Raw genomic sequence first — 16,908 nt, 5'->3', positions numbered from 1 at the left:
TTCGGGGATCTACTGTCTAATTCAAGAATGAAATGAGATTCCATTCTTCTCAGCATCTTTACCCTGTCCCCGCCTCTTCTGGGCTTATCAATTGCGGAGATGACAAAGTATGACAGGCACTCCAGATTATTGTTATGCATTGCCTTGAAGTGCCTGGCTACAGGGTAGGCTGGGTCGTTATTGACAATGGCACGCAGATGCTGGAGGATCCTAACGTGTACTGGTTGTCGTGTACTGCCGACATACCTGAGTCCACATGTGCAGGTTAAGACATATATGGCAAATTCAGTCTTACAGTTATATTGGCCCTTGATTTGAATAGGGTCTGGACTGAATGGCGTGTTGTATTGCCGAGTACTTTTGCCAAATTTACAAGCCCTGCAGGAGGTGCAGCGTATAAAGCCAGATCTGGTTTTCAACCATTCCTGCTTTTTTCTTAATTCAGGAAACTCATGTCAGACGTGGGATCTGAGAGAGGGACCCTTCCTAAAGGTGACAATAGGAACTTCTGCTAATTGGGGTTTGAGTACAGGATCTGTAGCAAGGACTGGCCATCTTTTAGATAGAATAGATTTTATTTGCCTTGCCTGTCTGCTGTATGGTGTGAGGAACCCAGGGTTCATGGTATCCTCATCAGAAGTGCAAGATGTGTTAGCACTGCTGTTGGTTTCAAGTAAGGAAGCACGGGATCTAGTCTTAGCTTTGGCCATGGCTGTTGTAAGGACTGATTCACGGTACCCCCTAGCACGAAACCTCGCCAAAGCTTCATTGGTGCAGGATACCAAATCAGAGTCTGTACTGCAGATTCTCTTAATTCTCAATAGTTCACCTAGGGGAATGTTATCTACCACATGGCGCGGATGTGCACTGCTGGCGTGCAAAATGCTATTGCCAGCAGTACTTTTACGATGTAGTTTAGTAGTAATCCGGCCATTGTGGATCTGGATTTTAACATCCAGAAATTCTGCCTCATATTCACTGATGGAGCTAGTGAATTTCAGATTTTCCTTATTCACATTGATAGAATCAATGAACAGTTGTGCACTGTGTTTGTCACCCTGCCATAACAAAAAAACGTCATCAATATAACGGAGCCAAAGTAAAACATGATCAGAATAAATTTGAGCATGTTGCCGCCTGAGGACATGTTCCTCCCACCAGCCCACGTGCAAGCACGCGTAGCTGGGAGAGAAACATGCCCCCATAGCGACCCCACGCCTTTGCAGATATAGATCACTCCCAAAAAGAAAGAAATTATTGTGGAGACACCAGGATGTTAACTCGATCAATACTTTGTTATGCTGGTAACAATTTATGGGTCTATTACCAAGAAAAAACTCTAGAGCTTTGATACCACACATATGCTCTATACTAGTATAGAGCGACTCTATGTCCAAAGTGATCAAGAGCATTTGTTCATTCCACTGGATGTTTTGAATTTTAGCCAGGAAATCGCCAGTGTCTCTAACATATGTAGGTAATTCTTGGACCAGGCTTTGCAGGAAGTAATCAATGTATTCAGTGACATGTTCAGCCACTCCTGCAATGGCCGAAATGATCGGTCGGCCTGGCACTGGTCTTGATAGTTTATGTATCTTGGGGAGTAAATAAAGTTTTGGCAATACAGGAAATTCGACGTGGAGGAATTCAAATTCTTGTGAGGAAATCATACCTTCCCTTTTGTATTTGAAAAGTAGTTTCTTAAGTGATTCCCTTGAAGTTTCAAAGTGTTTCATATTGGTGATCGAATAGCAAGTATCATCACCAAGCTGTCACTTTGCCTCCTTAATGTATTCCTCTTGGGGCCAGATGACCACATTGCCCCCCTTGTCGGCCATGGTCACTATGATATTATGATCACTGCTTAGTTTTTTGACCAAAGCATGGTAGTCCGTTTCCTGTTTGCTTCTATATCGCTTTTTGTGCTTTATCTGATGATGTAGTCGCTTTAGATCTTCTACTACCACGTCCTGAAACACATCAATAGAGTCTCTGGGCATGGTAGGGTTGAATTTAGACGTTGGTTTAAAAGGACTGGTATTGGCTCCAATTTGGGGAATGTCAGCTGCCCTCAATTCATCCTGTGTGGATGCGAGTTCTTCAGTGAGAGCGTCATTGCCCAAAAGATTCAGTACAGTAAGTGCTGTTCGAGTGTCGCTAGCTGGAAGCATGGGCAGATTGGGAAGAACATTAATAGTCGTTCCAACTCCTTGTGTTGTTTTATTATTTAGACCTTCCTTAATCTCGAAGAATTTTTTAAGCTTCCATTTTCTGATATACATGTAGACATCTATGCGGGTCTTAGCATAGTTGAAATCAGTAGCTGGGCAATACGAGAGACCAAGGCTTAAAAGTTGTTGCTCAGCCTTGGTAAGGTCAATGGAAGAAAGATTTACTACGGTATTATCACTCACTTGTTTTTGCGCCAGTATTGCCGCTTTGGTTTTTTGGGCACTTTTGTGTTTTTTCCGGCGCTGGCCCCATCTTCTGTTGTTCCTGGCACGCTTTGCTGCTGCTGCTGCCCCTTTGTCTGCTGTTTGTTCCGGGGTCTTAGTGACTGTAGTCTCTCGTTGGATAAAAAATCCACTTCCTCACCTAAATCAAGAATGACCGAGCTTGCCTCCCAACTGCTACTGGCATCGTCATCCGAGGTGGGAGCACTTGTCAAAGACTCATTGTCACTGTGTATTTGACTTGTTCCAGGTAATGCAGTACCCTGCGCTTGTACAGAGGTAGATGTCTGCCCATCCGGTTTTCCCTGTTTAGTCTGCTGTGTTTGTTGAGCAAATTTAGAGCGTTTCACATTGTCATATCTATACATACAAATACATATATATAAATGCATATGCATATATATGCATATATATATGTGTGTATATGTGTGCGTGTAGAGAGAGGTAGAGGTAGAGAGGTAGAGGTAGAGCGGTAGCAGTAGAGAGGTAGAGACTAGTAGAGAGAGAATTAGAGAGGTAAAGAGTAGAGAGTGAGTAATAGATAGTAGAGAGTGAGTAATAGAGAGTAGTAGAGAGCAGTAGATAGAGTAGCAGAGAGTGGGTAGTAGAGAGTAGTAGAGTGAATAGTAGAGTGAGTAGTAGAGAGTAGTGGAGAGAGAGTAGTAGAGAGTGAGTAGTAGAGAGTAGCAGAGAGTAAGGGTATGCACCTGTTACAACGCATTTTTTACAACGCACTACTGTTACAACGCATCTATTACAACGCAGATACTGTTACAACTCATGTTTTTACAACGCATTTTTTTACAACGCAGGTACCTTTACAACGCATACCATTACAACGTAAGTATTGGTAAGTATATAGTTATATTTTAAATGTTATATGTTAGGGGTAAAGGGGTATTTTTAGGGTTTAGGGTCAGTTTTGGGTTTTAGGGTAAAGGGGTATTTTTAGGGTTCAGGGTCAGTTTTCAGTTTTTGGGTAAAGGGGTATTTTTAGGGTTCAGGGTCAGTTTTCAGTTTTTGGGTAAAGGGGTATTTTTAGGGTTTAGGGTCAGTTTTCAGTTTTTGGGTAAAGGGGTATTTTTAGGGTTTAGGGTCAGTTTTCAGTTTTTGGGTAAAGGGGTATTTTTAGGGTTCAGGGTCAGTTTTCAGTTTTTGGGTAAAGGGGTATTTTTAGGGTTCAGGGTCAGTTTTCAGTTTTTGGGTAAAGGGGTATTTTTAGGGTTCAGGGTCAGTTTTCAGTTTTTGGGTAAAGTGGTATTTTTAGGGTTTAGGGTCAGTTTTCAGTTTTTGGGTAAAGGGGTATTTTTAGGGTTCAGGGTCAGTTTTCAGTTTTTGGGTAAAGGGGTATTTTAAGGGTTCAGGGTCAGTTTTCAGTTTTTGGGTAAAGGTGTATTTTTAGGGTTTAGGGTCAGTTTTCAGTTTTTGGGTAAAGGGGTATTTTTAGGGCTCAGGGTCAGTTTTCAGTTTCTGGGGTACAGGGTAAAAATAAATTAAAATTAATTTTAAATTAAATTATTTAATAGAAAATAAATTAAATTAAATTACATTACATTATTTTTGGGGTTGAGGGTCAGTTTTGAGTTTTTGGGGTACAGGGGTACAGGGTAAATATAAAGTAAACATTTTTTTAAGTTAACAATAATTAATTTAAATTAAATTTAATAAAATTACTTAAATTTATTTTTGGGGTTGTGGGTCAGTTTTGAGTTTCTGGGGTACAGGGGTACAGGGTAAAAATAAAGTAATATTAATTTTAATTTTAATTAATTAACTGAAATTAAATTAAATAAAATTACATTAAATTATATTTAATTAATTAATTTAAAAAAATTCATTTACTATTATAATATTAATATTAATATATACTTACCAATACTTACATTGTAATGGTCTGCGTTGTAAAGGTACCTGCGTTGTAAAAAAATGTGTTGTAAATACATGCGTTGTTACAGTATCCGCGTTGTAAAATCCGCGTTGTAACGGTATGCGTTGTTACAGTCCGCGTTGTAACATCATATATCCAAGAGTAAGTAGTAGAGTGAGTAGTAGAGAGCAGTAGATAGTGAGTAGTAGAGAGTAGTAAAGAGTGAGTAGTAGAGAGTAGTAGAGAGTGAGTAGTAGAGAGTAGTAGAGAGTGAGTAGAAAAGAGCAGTAGATAGTGAGTAATAGAGAGTAGTAAAGAGTGAGTAGTAGAGAGTATTAGACAGCGAGTAGTAGAGAGTGAGTAGTTGAGAGTAGTAGAGAGTGAGTAGCAGAGAGAGAGAGAATAGTAGAGAGTAGTAGAGAGTGAGTAGTAGAGACTAGTAGATAGAGAGTAGTAGAGAGTGGGTAGTAGAGTGAGTAGTAGAGAGTGAGTAGTAGAGAGAGAGTAATAGAGAGTGAGTAGTAGAGAGTAGTAGAGAGTGAGAAGTAGAGAGTGAGTAGTAGAGAGTAGTAGAGAGTGAGTAGTAAAGGGTGAGAAGTAGAGAGAGAGTAGTAGAAAGTGAGTAGTAGGGAGTAGTAGATAGTGAGTAGTAGGGAGTGAGTAGTAGAGATAAAGTAGTAGAGAGTAGTAGAGTAGTAGAGAATGAGTAGTAGAGAGTGAGTATTTGAGAGTAGTGGAGTAGGAGAGAGTAAGTAGTAGAGAGTAGTGGAGAACATTCCAAAGTTTGGCACAGCACCACTTGCACAATAAGTCCAATCAAATCATATCACTTAGATTCCTTATTGAAGCGCTGAATCTTGGTGTATATTCAAAAGCTTTTATTTTCCTCAAGTTTATGTACCACAGCTAGCTGAAACGTTTCGTTCTGTACAACAGAACTTCTTCAGCGCGTTCTTATTTCCTTCAAGGTATGTCGGTATCCTGTTGTCATATAACTAGATATTTCTTCCAAATGTTAGACGCGACGTAAGTACATTCTTATTCAAAGTGACTAGGTATCAATTTTACCCACACAATTTGGGCAGACGAGTAATTTATACTATCCTCAAAGTCAGTCTTTCAAAAATTGCAAAGTATAGGACATGATAATCCAAATCCAAACGTTTCTGAAGAAAAGTCATTTTCAATCGTTCGGAATATCGGTGTTTGGGCAGATATGACCCAGGGACCCCCAGTATGCAAGGGGAATTAGTCCCCCCTCTGCAAACGCGCCAGTGGCCTGCGTTGCAGAGAGGTGTAAAAAGGGGCATAGCCTCATTACACCTCTGTGCAATGCAGCCCCCTGGCGCATACTGGAGGTTCCAGGTGGGCTAGTTGGCCCCCAGGGTCACCTAGTATGCAAGGGGAATTAGTTCCCCCTCTTCAAACATGCACGGGGGCTGCGTTGCAGAGGTGTAAAAAAGGGTGTGGCCTCATTCACCTCTCTGCAATGCAGCCCCCTGGCGCATACTGGCGGCTCCTGGTGGGCTAGTTGGCCCCCAGGTGCCCCCAGTTTGCAAGGGGAATTAGTTCCCCCTCTGCAAACCCGGCAGGGGGCTGCATTGCAGAGAGGTGTAATAAGGGGCATAGCCTTATTACACCTCTGCAATGCAGCCCCCTGGCGCATACTGGAGGTTCCAGGTGGGCTAGTTGCCCCCCAGGGGCCCCCAGTATGCAAGGGGAATTAGTTCCCCCTCTTCAAACATGCACGGGGGCTGCGTTGCTGAGAGGTGTAAAAAGGGGCATGGCTTCATTACACCTCTCTGCAATGCAGTCCCCTGGCGCATACTGGAGATTCCTGGTGGGCTTTCAGGTCTTATATAGTTAGGAATTAGCATTAAAAAAACATTTGAAATTCACTGAAAAAAACATAGGTTTCAGGCCTTATATAGTTAGGAATTAGCATTTAAAAAACCTTGCAAATTCACTGAACAAACCATAGGTTTCAGGCCTTATATAGTTAGGAATTAGCATTTAAAAAACCTTTGAAATTCACTGAAAAAACCATAGGTTTCAGGCCTTATATAGTTAGGAATTAGCATTTTAAAAACCTTTAAAATTCACTCAAAAAACTATACGTTTTATGGGTGTTATAGTTAGCTGGACATTTCACTCATACAAAACCATTGGAATTGCTCCTATATAGTTAGTTGTACTAACTATATTTCGCGCTTATATCGTATGCGCTCGGGTGCTTCCGGGTGCGCTTACGCCGTGCGTATCACGTGGACGTGGCTACGCGTTACGTCACAATGATGTTTTCGTTCGCGGCAATAGCGCAAATGGGATGCTCACCGGTATGCGCACCGGGGCGCGCAGCAAGACTGCGCTTTTCGGTGCGCACACCGGTACGCGCACCGGGAGTGCTCCAGGGCAAAAAAAAATAAAAATGAAGAATATACATAAAAAAATTAGTATGACATAAATATACAATATAGGATTCATTATAAAAAATATTATATTTGATAGCAATAGAAATTTGCTATTAAAAAACCTTTGAAATTCACTGAAAAAAACATAGGTTTGAGGCACGATATATAGTGAGGAATTAGCATTTACAAAACCTATGAAATTCACAGAAAAAAACATAGGTTTCACACCAGTTATAGTTAGGAATTAGCATTTAAAAAACCTAATAAAATCACTGAAAAAACCATAGGTTTGACACCAGTTATAGTTAACTGGAAATTTTACTGACATAAAACCATTGAAATTCCCACGTTATAGTTAGTTGGACTCACTATAACTTGCGCGCCTGCAATGCACTGCTGATGACGTCACATATTACATCACTCATGACATGGTCAGTGACATCACTCATGACATCACTGATGACACCATCCAAATGGTTTTATGTCAGTAAAATTTCCAGCTAACTGTAACTGGTGTCAAACCTATGGTTTTTTCAGTGAATATATATATATATTTACAGAGATATTTCTTAGTGCTGCAGATCTGTATTACGTAGTCAGCTAAGTGGATTAGTAAAGCCACGCAGTAGAAACACTTTGTAACAGATTAGGTGTATGGGAGAGAGGGGCTATGGAGAGATGAGGGGCACGTTTGCAAGGATGGTAGTGGGCGCATCCAAGGTGGTCATAGTGTGCAATTGTAAAGCACACGTTCACCCGTAAGCATCTTGGCGCCAAAATGATGGTCGCACTGGCTCCCACCAGCGCTAAAAGGCTGCGATGATGGGTATGTGGCAAGGTAAAGTAATACTGTGTCTTTTTTTATCTCTTTCTTAGTCTTTTTGGAGAGTGTACTGATTTTGCAAAGGTAAGGTGACTTTGTCATTATTTGACTTTACTCTTGCACACACCCACTCACACTTTAAAACCAACAATCTATCTGCCTTCTACATTGGATAGTATTTAAAAGGATAGTTTAGGCACTAAAAGAGATGGCACATATTTGGATGACTGCCACCCAGGCCCTAAATCTGGTTCTGGAGTCCAGCTCTGAGGCAGGATCAGAGACTGATACAGCAGATACTGAGACAGCATCTGAGGGAGAGGACAATGGAGCCGAATCTGGGAGTGAATTTTCAGTCGGCGCAGTTCAATCCGATGACTCATCGTCCGGCGATTCTGAAGGAGACGATGTCAGTTGTGCTGTCCCTTTGCCAGCACAGTCTGTTCAGCAGGACACCCGTAACCGGTTACATCAACCCAGAGTGCAGGCACGTGCGGCTGCAAGCACAGACAGAGTGCTGTCTTGGCATCCTCCCAATTTAGTTCAGCCCCAAATTCTGCCTTTCACTGGCAATGCTGGATTAAAGTAGATACGGCAAATTTTTAGCCACTTGACTACGTCCATCTCTTTTTTGGGGTCGACTTCCTAGACGCAATTGTGCAGCAAACAAATTTGCGTGCTGAACAACTTCTGATGGAGCAAGGAGGCACTCTTGGGCCTCATTCTAGGGTGCGCAAGTGGACTCCCACTTCTGTAGCAGAGTTGAAGACATTTTTAGGCCTCACGCTTAAAATGGGGGTAGTGCATAAACCAACCTTGCTATCCTACTGGTCTACTCGCACAGTTTGGTTAACCCCCATCTTCGTACCATACATGAGCAGAGATCGTTTTTTGCTTTTGCAGCGCATGCTGCATTTCAATGACAATTCTGCTGCATTGCCCCGGGACCATCCAGACCATGACAGGTTGTTCAAAATTCAGCCTGCGTGGATCACTTGTCTGCCAGGTTTCCAGAGGTTTATACTCCTGGAAAGAATATAGCCATTGATGAGTCCTTGATCTTGTATAAAGGGCGGCTGCTGTTTAGGCAGGACATTCCGAGCAAATGCGCTCGCTATGGCATCAAGCTGTACAGGCTGTGTGAGAGCTCGACTGGCTATCTGTACAGCTTGAGAGTGTATACAGGAAAGGACACAACTCTTAACCCTGTAGGTTGCCCTCCCATGCTAGGGGTCACAGGAAAGATTGTATGGGAACTTGTCCAGCCACTTCTTCACAAAGGTTATAACATTTATGTGGACAATTTCTATACAGGAGTAGAGCTGTTCAGTGAGCTCTACAAAGCTGGCACCGTGGCTTGCGGTACAATTCCTTGTCGCCGCAAAGGAATTCCGCAGGAGCTTGTTTTCAAGAAGCTCCAGAAATGCCAGAGCCTTGCATTGCGTTCCAACGAACTGCTCGCAGTCAAGTTCTCAGATAGGCGTGACGTGTATGTGCTCACTACAATTCATGCTGCAAGCACTTCCTCTGTCACTGTTTGGGGTCAGATAGCCGCAGTCCACAAGCCCACCTGTATACTTGATTACAACAAGTACATGGGTGGAGTGGACAAGAACGACCAGGTTCTTCAGCCATACAATGCGAGTCGTAAAACTCGCACTTGGTATGAGAATCTGTTTACGCACCTGATGCAGATGGCAACATACAATGCGTATGTTGTTTATCATGAGACCACCGCAGGAAGACTCATGTCTTTCCTTGACTTTCAGTCTTCTGTGATTGAGAGTCTTACTGCTACAGAAGCAGAAGCCTCCACTTCATGTGTTCTGGAGGTCGTGGCAAGGCTGCAGGAGCGACACTTTGCAGATAAAATTCCTGCAACAGGCAAAAAGGAGCGACCATGTTGTCGTTGCAAAGTGTGCTCGATGCAGGGAAAGAGGCAGGAGACTCGTGTTTACTGTCCTCAGTGCCAAAGTAAGCCTGCCTTACATTTTCCTACTTGCTTTATGTTGTAGCACACTAAAGCAAAACACTGGGAAATTGACTGAGGTGGAGCTGCCAATAGGTTAACCGTTCAGTTGGTGTGAATGGATACCTACTGTCTGTGGGCCACACCTTTATCTGTTTTCAGAACGTGGTAGTTGTTCTGTTCACCAATTGACAAGTGCATTATTGTCCCCATGCTGCACATACTGGTGGACAGAACATATGCCACGTTGTCATGGAATACCCGTGTTTCCCATTCAACCGTTCATCATAGTTAATGATGTTCTCTTTAGGAAGTTTTTGAAAATTCCTTCATGTTTGCCTTAGTTTCAAAGGTAGATATACTTGTTCAGCTCGAGATATGGCTTTGCGGCATACTCGGGCACCCCACAACTTGCATCCACAAACTGGAAGGAGTTGGATAGAGCATTGTGAGAGCATTTATAGCTTGTGACAGAAATGTTCACTCAAGCTTCAAGTAGCTACAGATGGAAGGCATTAGTATAGGGTTTCTTAACAATTTGACAGGGTTAGTGAGGCCTCTGAGGACAGACACTTGAACGGGTTAGAACAGCTTACGGTAGGTATGCTTTCCGATGGATAGTGCAAAGGTAGAAGGTAAATAGTAAAGGTAGTATAGATACACGTTCTGTCTTCTTCTTCCCCATGGATCGAAATCCATTGCTGCCACACTCACACTGAATTTCCTGTAGCACTAATGGGTCAATTCTGCTTGCCATGTTCATCCTCTGTTAGAACTTAGTAGATGGTAAGTTTGCTGTATGATAAGTGCATTACAGTCACTGCACATAACGGTTTATTGGACATATGCTACGTTGTCATGGACTACCCTTGTTTCACATTCCTCCATTCATAGTTTATGATGTTATCTTTTGAACATTTCCACATTTCCAGCATGTTTGCCTTAGTTTCAAAGGTAGATATGCTTGCTCAGCTCGAGCCATGGCTTTGCGGCATACTCGAGCACCCCCCAACTTGCATCCACAAACTGGAAGGAGTTGGATTTAGCATAGTGAGTGCACTTAAGGTGCATGAAAGACATGTCTTCCTGAGCCTCATTTGGCTGTCATGGAAGCCATTAGTATAGGTTCACTGAGCATGCGTTTGGTAACGTTCTGGAAGAAGGAGGTGGAGACTGGACAGAATGGTAAAATATAGTCAAAGTCATTATGTCTTGTGGCATATGAATTATGATATGTTTTGAACATTTCCAGCATGCTTGCCTTAGTTTCAAAGGCAGATATGCTTGCTCAGCTCGAGACTTGGCATTGCGGCATAATCGAGCACCCCCCAAATTGCATTCACAAACAGGAAGGAGTTGGATTTAGCATAGTGAGTGCACTAAAGGTGCATGAAAGACATGTCTTCCTGAGTCTTGTGTGGCTGTCATGGAAGTCATTAGTATAGGTTCACTGGGCATGCTTTCGGGAACATTTTTGAAGAAGGATGTTGAGACTTGACAGTTGGTAAAATACAGTCAAATTAATTATGTCTTGTGGCATATGAATGTGATGGGCCCTTGCATGGCGGCAGTATGTTTGTGTGAGTGCAAGTGATATGGTTGTTTGGGCCCGTGGCTGGCGGTATGGAAGTCTTGTGAGTGGTGTGTTAATGCCGTTTGAATGGACCATAAAGTGGTTGGTGCTGTGACATGGCTTTATGACTCCCCTTCAGAAGGCTTGGCTTCAATATTTTTATACTTTAAGTATTTGTGCTTTGAAGCCAGCGTTTCTGGAGGTGCTAAAACCAATCAGTGTAAGTGGTGGATTTGCTTTATCAAATTAGTGTTACATTTATATTTGCGTTGGTTTAATGGCCTTTTGTGAGATTTATTTTGTTAAAATGGGCAGCACGGGGACTTTCCGCCCTACCTCAATCCTCACCTAGGCAAACCTTTACATTTTTGAGTAGTAGACAAAGGGGAAAGTACAAGGGTGAAAGACTTGTGTGGCTCTTGCTGCTTTTTTTTTACCTAACATGCCCTGCTAGATTCATATTTAGTTTAAAAAAATGACTTTTTCCACACATGTTTGTGTGGGAAAGTTGTGGCATCGTCGGGCAGACATGCATTTCCTACCACCCAGTGGTCCCCAAGGTCTCCCGATAAAAATGGTACTTCACGCATGTGGGAGGCCCAAGTACCTGCGACAGGCTAGGGCCAAAAACGTATTGAGGCAACTTCACAATTGAGTATCACAAAACAACCTGGTTTTGCAAGGGGGGTCACCTCGGTTTTTGGCCTGGTGCTCGGCGGGCAACTAGGGAATCCTACCAACCTACACATTTGTGAAAATTAGACACCAGGGGGCTTCCAAGGAGGTATGACTTGCATGGATCCCCCAACGTTGCCTTACCCAGAATCCCTTGCAAACCTCAATTTTAGCTGAAAAATTAAATTTTTTCACACATTTTCGAGTGGGAATGTGTGGCATCACCGGGCTCACACAAATTTCCTACCACCCAGAAATCCCCTGGTCTCCCGATAAAAATGGTGCCTCACTGGTGTGGGAGGCCCAAGTACCCGCGACAGGCAAGGGCCCCAGACGCAGGGAGGCGACATCAAATTTGCCTATCTCAACACCACCTGCTTTTGCAAGGGGGGTCAGAGGGGTTTTTGGCCCAGTGCTCAACAGCCATCTAGGGAAACCTACCAAACCCACTCATTTCTGAAAAGTAGACACTCGGGGGCTTCCAAGGAGGTATGGCTTGCGTGGATCGCCCAACGTTCCCTTACCCAGAATTCCTTGCAAACTTCAATTGTAGCTGAAAAATACATTTTTTCACACATTTTTGTGCGGGAAAGTGTGGCCTCACCGGGCTCACACACATTTTTTACCACCCAGAAATCCCCCAGGTCTCCCGATAAAAATGGTGCTTCACTTGGGTGGAGGCCCAAGTACCCGCGACAGGCAAGGGCCCCAAACGTAGGGAGGCGACATCAAATTTGCCTATCTCAAAACCACCTGCTTTTTCAAGGGGGGTCAGAGGGTTTTTTGGCCCCATGCTCGACAGCCATCTAGGGAAACCTACCAAAGCCACACATTTTTGAAAAGTAGATATCTGCGAGCTTCCAAGGAGGAATGGCTTGCATGGATCCCCCAACGTTCCCTTACCCAGAATCCCTTGCAAACCTCAATTTTAGCTGAAAAAAGCTATTTTTTTCACACATTTTCGTGTGGGAAAGTGTGTTATCACCGGGGTCACACAAATTTCCTACCACCCAGCGATCCCCCAGGTCTCCCGATAAAAATGATGCCTCCCTTGTGTGGGAGGCCCAAGTACCCCCGACAGGCAAGGGTCCCAAACGTAGGGAGGCGACATCAAATTTGCATATCTCAAAACCACCTGCTTTTGCAAGGGGGGTCAGCGGAGTTTTTGACCCCGTGCTCGATGGCCATCTAGGGAAACCTACCAAACCCACACATTTTTGAAATTTAGACTCCCGGAGGCTTCCAAGGAGGTATGGCTTGTGTGGATACCCAACGTTCCCTTAACCAGAATCCCTTGCAAACCTCAATTTTAGCTGAAAAAAAACATTTTTTCACAGGGTGTTGGTTGACCACGTTGCGTTTTTTAATGTTTCTGTCGCAGGCACTGGGCCGACCCACACAAGTGGGGTACTGTTTTTCTCAGAAGACTTTGAGGAATGTGGGGTGAAAGGTAATTTGTGGATACACGCAGATTACAGAACTTTCCACCACAAAAATGTGGAGAAAATTTCTTTTTTTTGTCAATTTTTTAGGTTTGCAAGGGATTCTGGGTAGTAGAACCTGGTGGGAGGAAGTCTAGTCACCCCATCATGGATCCCCCTCGGTGTCTAGTTTTCAAAAATGTATAGGTTTGCTAGGTTTTCCTAGGTGCCGGCAGAGCTAGGGTTCAAAAACTACAGCTAGGCACTTTGCCCAAAAAGATTCTTTTATCACTGTGAAATTGAGGTGTGATCACGTTGCAATACGCCCCGTTACCTGTCGCAGGCACTAGGCCGACCCACACAAGTGCAGTACCGTTTTTCTTGGAAGACATTGGGGAATGCGGCGTGGAATGAAATTTGTGGATCCCCGCAGATTCAAGTACTTTCCACCACAGAAATGTATGAGAAATTTAGTTTTTGGGATAATTTTTCAAGTTTGCAAGGGATTCTGGGTAACAGAACCTGGTGGGAGGCAGTGAAGTCACCCCATCCTGGATTTCACTGGGTGTCTACTTTTCAAAAATGTATAGGTTTACTAGGTTTCCCTAGGTGCCGGCACAGCTAGGGTTAAAAAACGACAGCTACACACTTTGCAAAAAAAGGGTAGATTTTCATTGTGAAAATGTGGTGTGTTCACGTGGGGGTTTGAACCCTTCCCGGCCGTGGACACTATGCCTACCCACACAAGGGAGGTACCATTTTTATCGGGAGACTTAGGGTAATTCATATTTGTAAAGTAACTGTTATTATTTATTGAGTTTTGATGCATTTCTGACTCCCAAATGAAAGACATTGTGTAAAAAAAGAATCATTTTGAAATATGACCAATAATTCCGATGCTACTATGAGTATTCCCAATTTTGAAAATGTGGAAATATATACTGTTTCTATACTCTATAATTTGTACCCTTTTCAGAAATACATAGGTGTCTTTCATACCGATGTTTTAATGTATACATTTTCACACAATAACTGCAATAGACCCGGTACATAATAAAAAGCCTTTGCAAATTGAAACTCATTTTTTGACTCTGGGTTTGTCTGGTTCTTGGTGAACCTACAAGTCCTATATATCCCCTCAACCAGGAAGGTCCAACGGATGTAACGTTGTATTGCTGTTAAAGAGCTATGAAAATTACAAGAAGTTACAAGTGAAAACGGTGACACTAAAGGCTGTTTTGTTTTCAATTGTTCGGATGTTTAACTGTTAGTTTCTATAAAGAAACCTTGATGGAGCTACACAAATGATGCCTTTCTGATTTTAGAATGTTGTCTACTCTTCACAAATGTACATCTTTCCAGGATCCATTATTGCTTTCATACTCATTTTTACCATTAACTGGAAGGAGGTTGAAAGCACTTAAAATAGCAAAAATAGGTTATGTCCCAGAAAAATGCCAAAACTGTGTAAAAAAATTTGATTTTCTGACAAAAGTCTATCATTCCCTAAAAGCTGGGAAAATGTATTGAAGCAAAGAAAAGACTTGCCCCAAAAGCCTGATGCGTTAGATAGCACAAGCATTAGTTCTACCCATATTGATCTGCCTCCCGCAAGTATGCCTTATCTAGTTGTTTTAACAGGAGTTCCCCGGCTACTGACGAGTAAGTCAGAATCATATACTGAACTCAAAAACAAAACTACATTCTGGCTAAATAACAATAGGCCCCTGCCGAGGCAATTTGATCGTAAGGTTCTGTTTCCTAGAAGAGTTGGCTGGGTGGGCAGTAGGACAAAGGATATCCCAGGTGACTGTATCCTAGTTAACTTTCAGGATGTGCGAGCTGTAAAATATATTTGTAACCATCAAAATGAGTATGGCAACAGTGGAATAAGAACATATGATCTGGGACACTTCTATGCGCAGCAAGCATATCAGAACAAAAGGCAGAATCATGGAAACCAACCTTGGGGAGGACATGCTGGCGATTATTGCATCTATCCTAATTCTGACTTTGATAGTGGTCCTGGTTGCTATGGACCCGACAGAGGGTATTGACACAGTGATCACCTTCCTTTTAACTCACTGTACAGTTCCATAGGCACTTGTAATACCACAGCAGTACAACCAATTGATCAGAGAAACGCCCCAGCTCTGGGTGTCCCTTCTCCGATGCCCCTGGACATTGAGCCTCCAGGAGTGGAGTTGACCCTATCCAGTGTACAATCAGGCTGCTTACAGGACCAAGTAGCGGGTGATACTGAGCTACTGAAGATCATCAGCTGGAATATAGCAGGTATCTCTAGGAAGCTAGATCTCCCAGACTGGAGCACCCTGGTGGAGGCGTATATGATCTGTATCTTCCAGGAGACCTGGAGCCTGGAACCCAAACACAGAGTCAGATACACTACCTATTTTTTACCTGCAGTACTCCCAGTTTCTGGGAGGGGTCGCCCATCAGGCGGGCTTCTCATCTGGGTAAGCATTTCCCTGGGCTGTAATATAACACAAAAGCAATGCAATTCGCCAGATATTCTTAGAATCTCATTGAGAGGCCCAAATACGGGGAGAACCCTTGAGATATTTAATATATGTGCTAGGGGCACTAAAGGTGGTTCCCCATACCCAACAGTAGCTATGCTAGAAACTGAACTCAGAGATTGCCATGACGGCATGCAAGTTTTGGTCGCAGGGGACTTTAACTGCACATATGAGCCCCTTGCGACAGAAGACATTTTAGGTCTAGCTGAGGTTGATGCAAGGAGGGGCATACCAACGATGACAATCCAACCAATAAAAAGATGGTCACAAAGGGCGATTCAATTGAATGCATTGACTATGGAGTTTGGACTAAGAGCAGCCAACGGCAGAACTATTTCAAATCCCATGGGTGCTCATACATATAATAGAGTCAACCACACGTCAAGGATTGACTATATTCTCCTTGATTTAAGGCTTTGGCAATCTGTTCAGGATATGGTTATTTTACCCACTGTAGACAGTGACCACAACCTGCTTTCTTTAAGCCTTAAGTGGTGCAAAGTCTCCCTGGACGAAGTAAAATTCAGGCTATAAGAACAACGCTGATAACCTCACAGAGAGAGCTGGATAAAATCCTTCTAGATTACCCTGACCACCTCAGGGCAACAACTGTATTCCAGGACACCACTAAGTTGGTAGGGAATTTATTCCTGAAGCAAGAACAGGGGGGGGGAGAGTGGGTCCCAGAGGCCAAGGGGCATGCAGGGCTGGTTCACTTCTGCATGCAGGCAAGCGAAGATAGCTTTAACTAGGGCTGTTAAAGCGAAGTCAAAACCTCTGATTCAGTACAATAGAAAAGAGTATAAGCTGGCGATAACAAATGTAAAAAAGGAATGGGAGTACCAGTACTGGCAAACACTAAAAGAGGCTAGTACTAGCAGGGATGCTAGACGCTTCTGGGATACTATAAGAGCTAGGAATAGACCAGACAACGACCTCATTACATGTAATATCACCTCCCTGGCATGGTTTGATCACTTCTCAAAATTGTATACCTGCCAGCAAGAGACTAGTGCCCCAGCTACATCTAATCTTCATGTACCCTTAGGTGAACACAATGATTTTCCATTTACAATCAAGGAAGTTGAGTATGCGATTAGCCGCATTGTGCCCCAAAAGGCAGCTGGCCCGGATGGCATCCCTGGGGATCTGCTTTGCTCTGATCAGTCGAAAGCG

This window comes from Lissotriton vulgaris, chromosome 7 (genome assembly GCF_964263255.1).
Source record: "Lissotriton vulgaris chromosome 7, aLisVul1.2, whole genome shotgun sequence".
Classification (NCBI taxonomy): Eukaryota; Metazoa; Chordata; class Amphibia; order Caudata; family Salamandridae; genus Lissotriton; species Lissotriton vulgaris.
The sequence above is the reverse complement of the archived record's forward strand: the minus strand, read 5'-3'. Positions refer to the sequence as shown.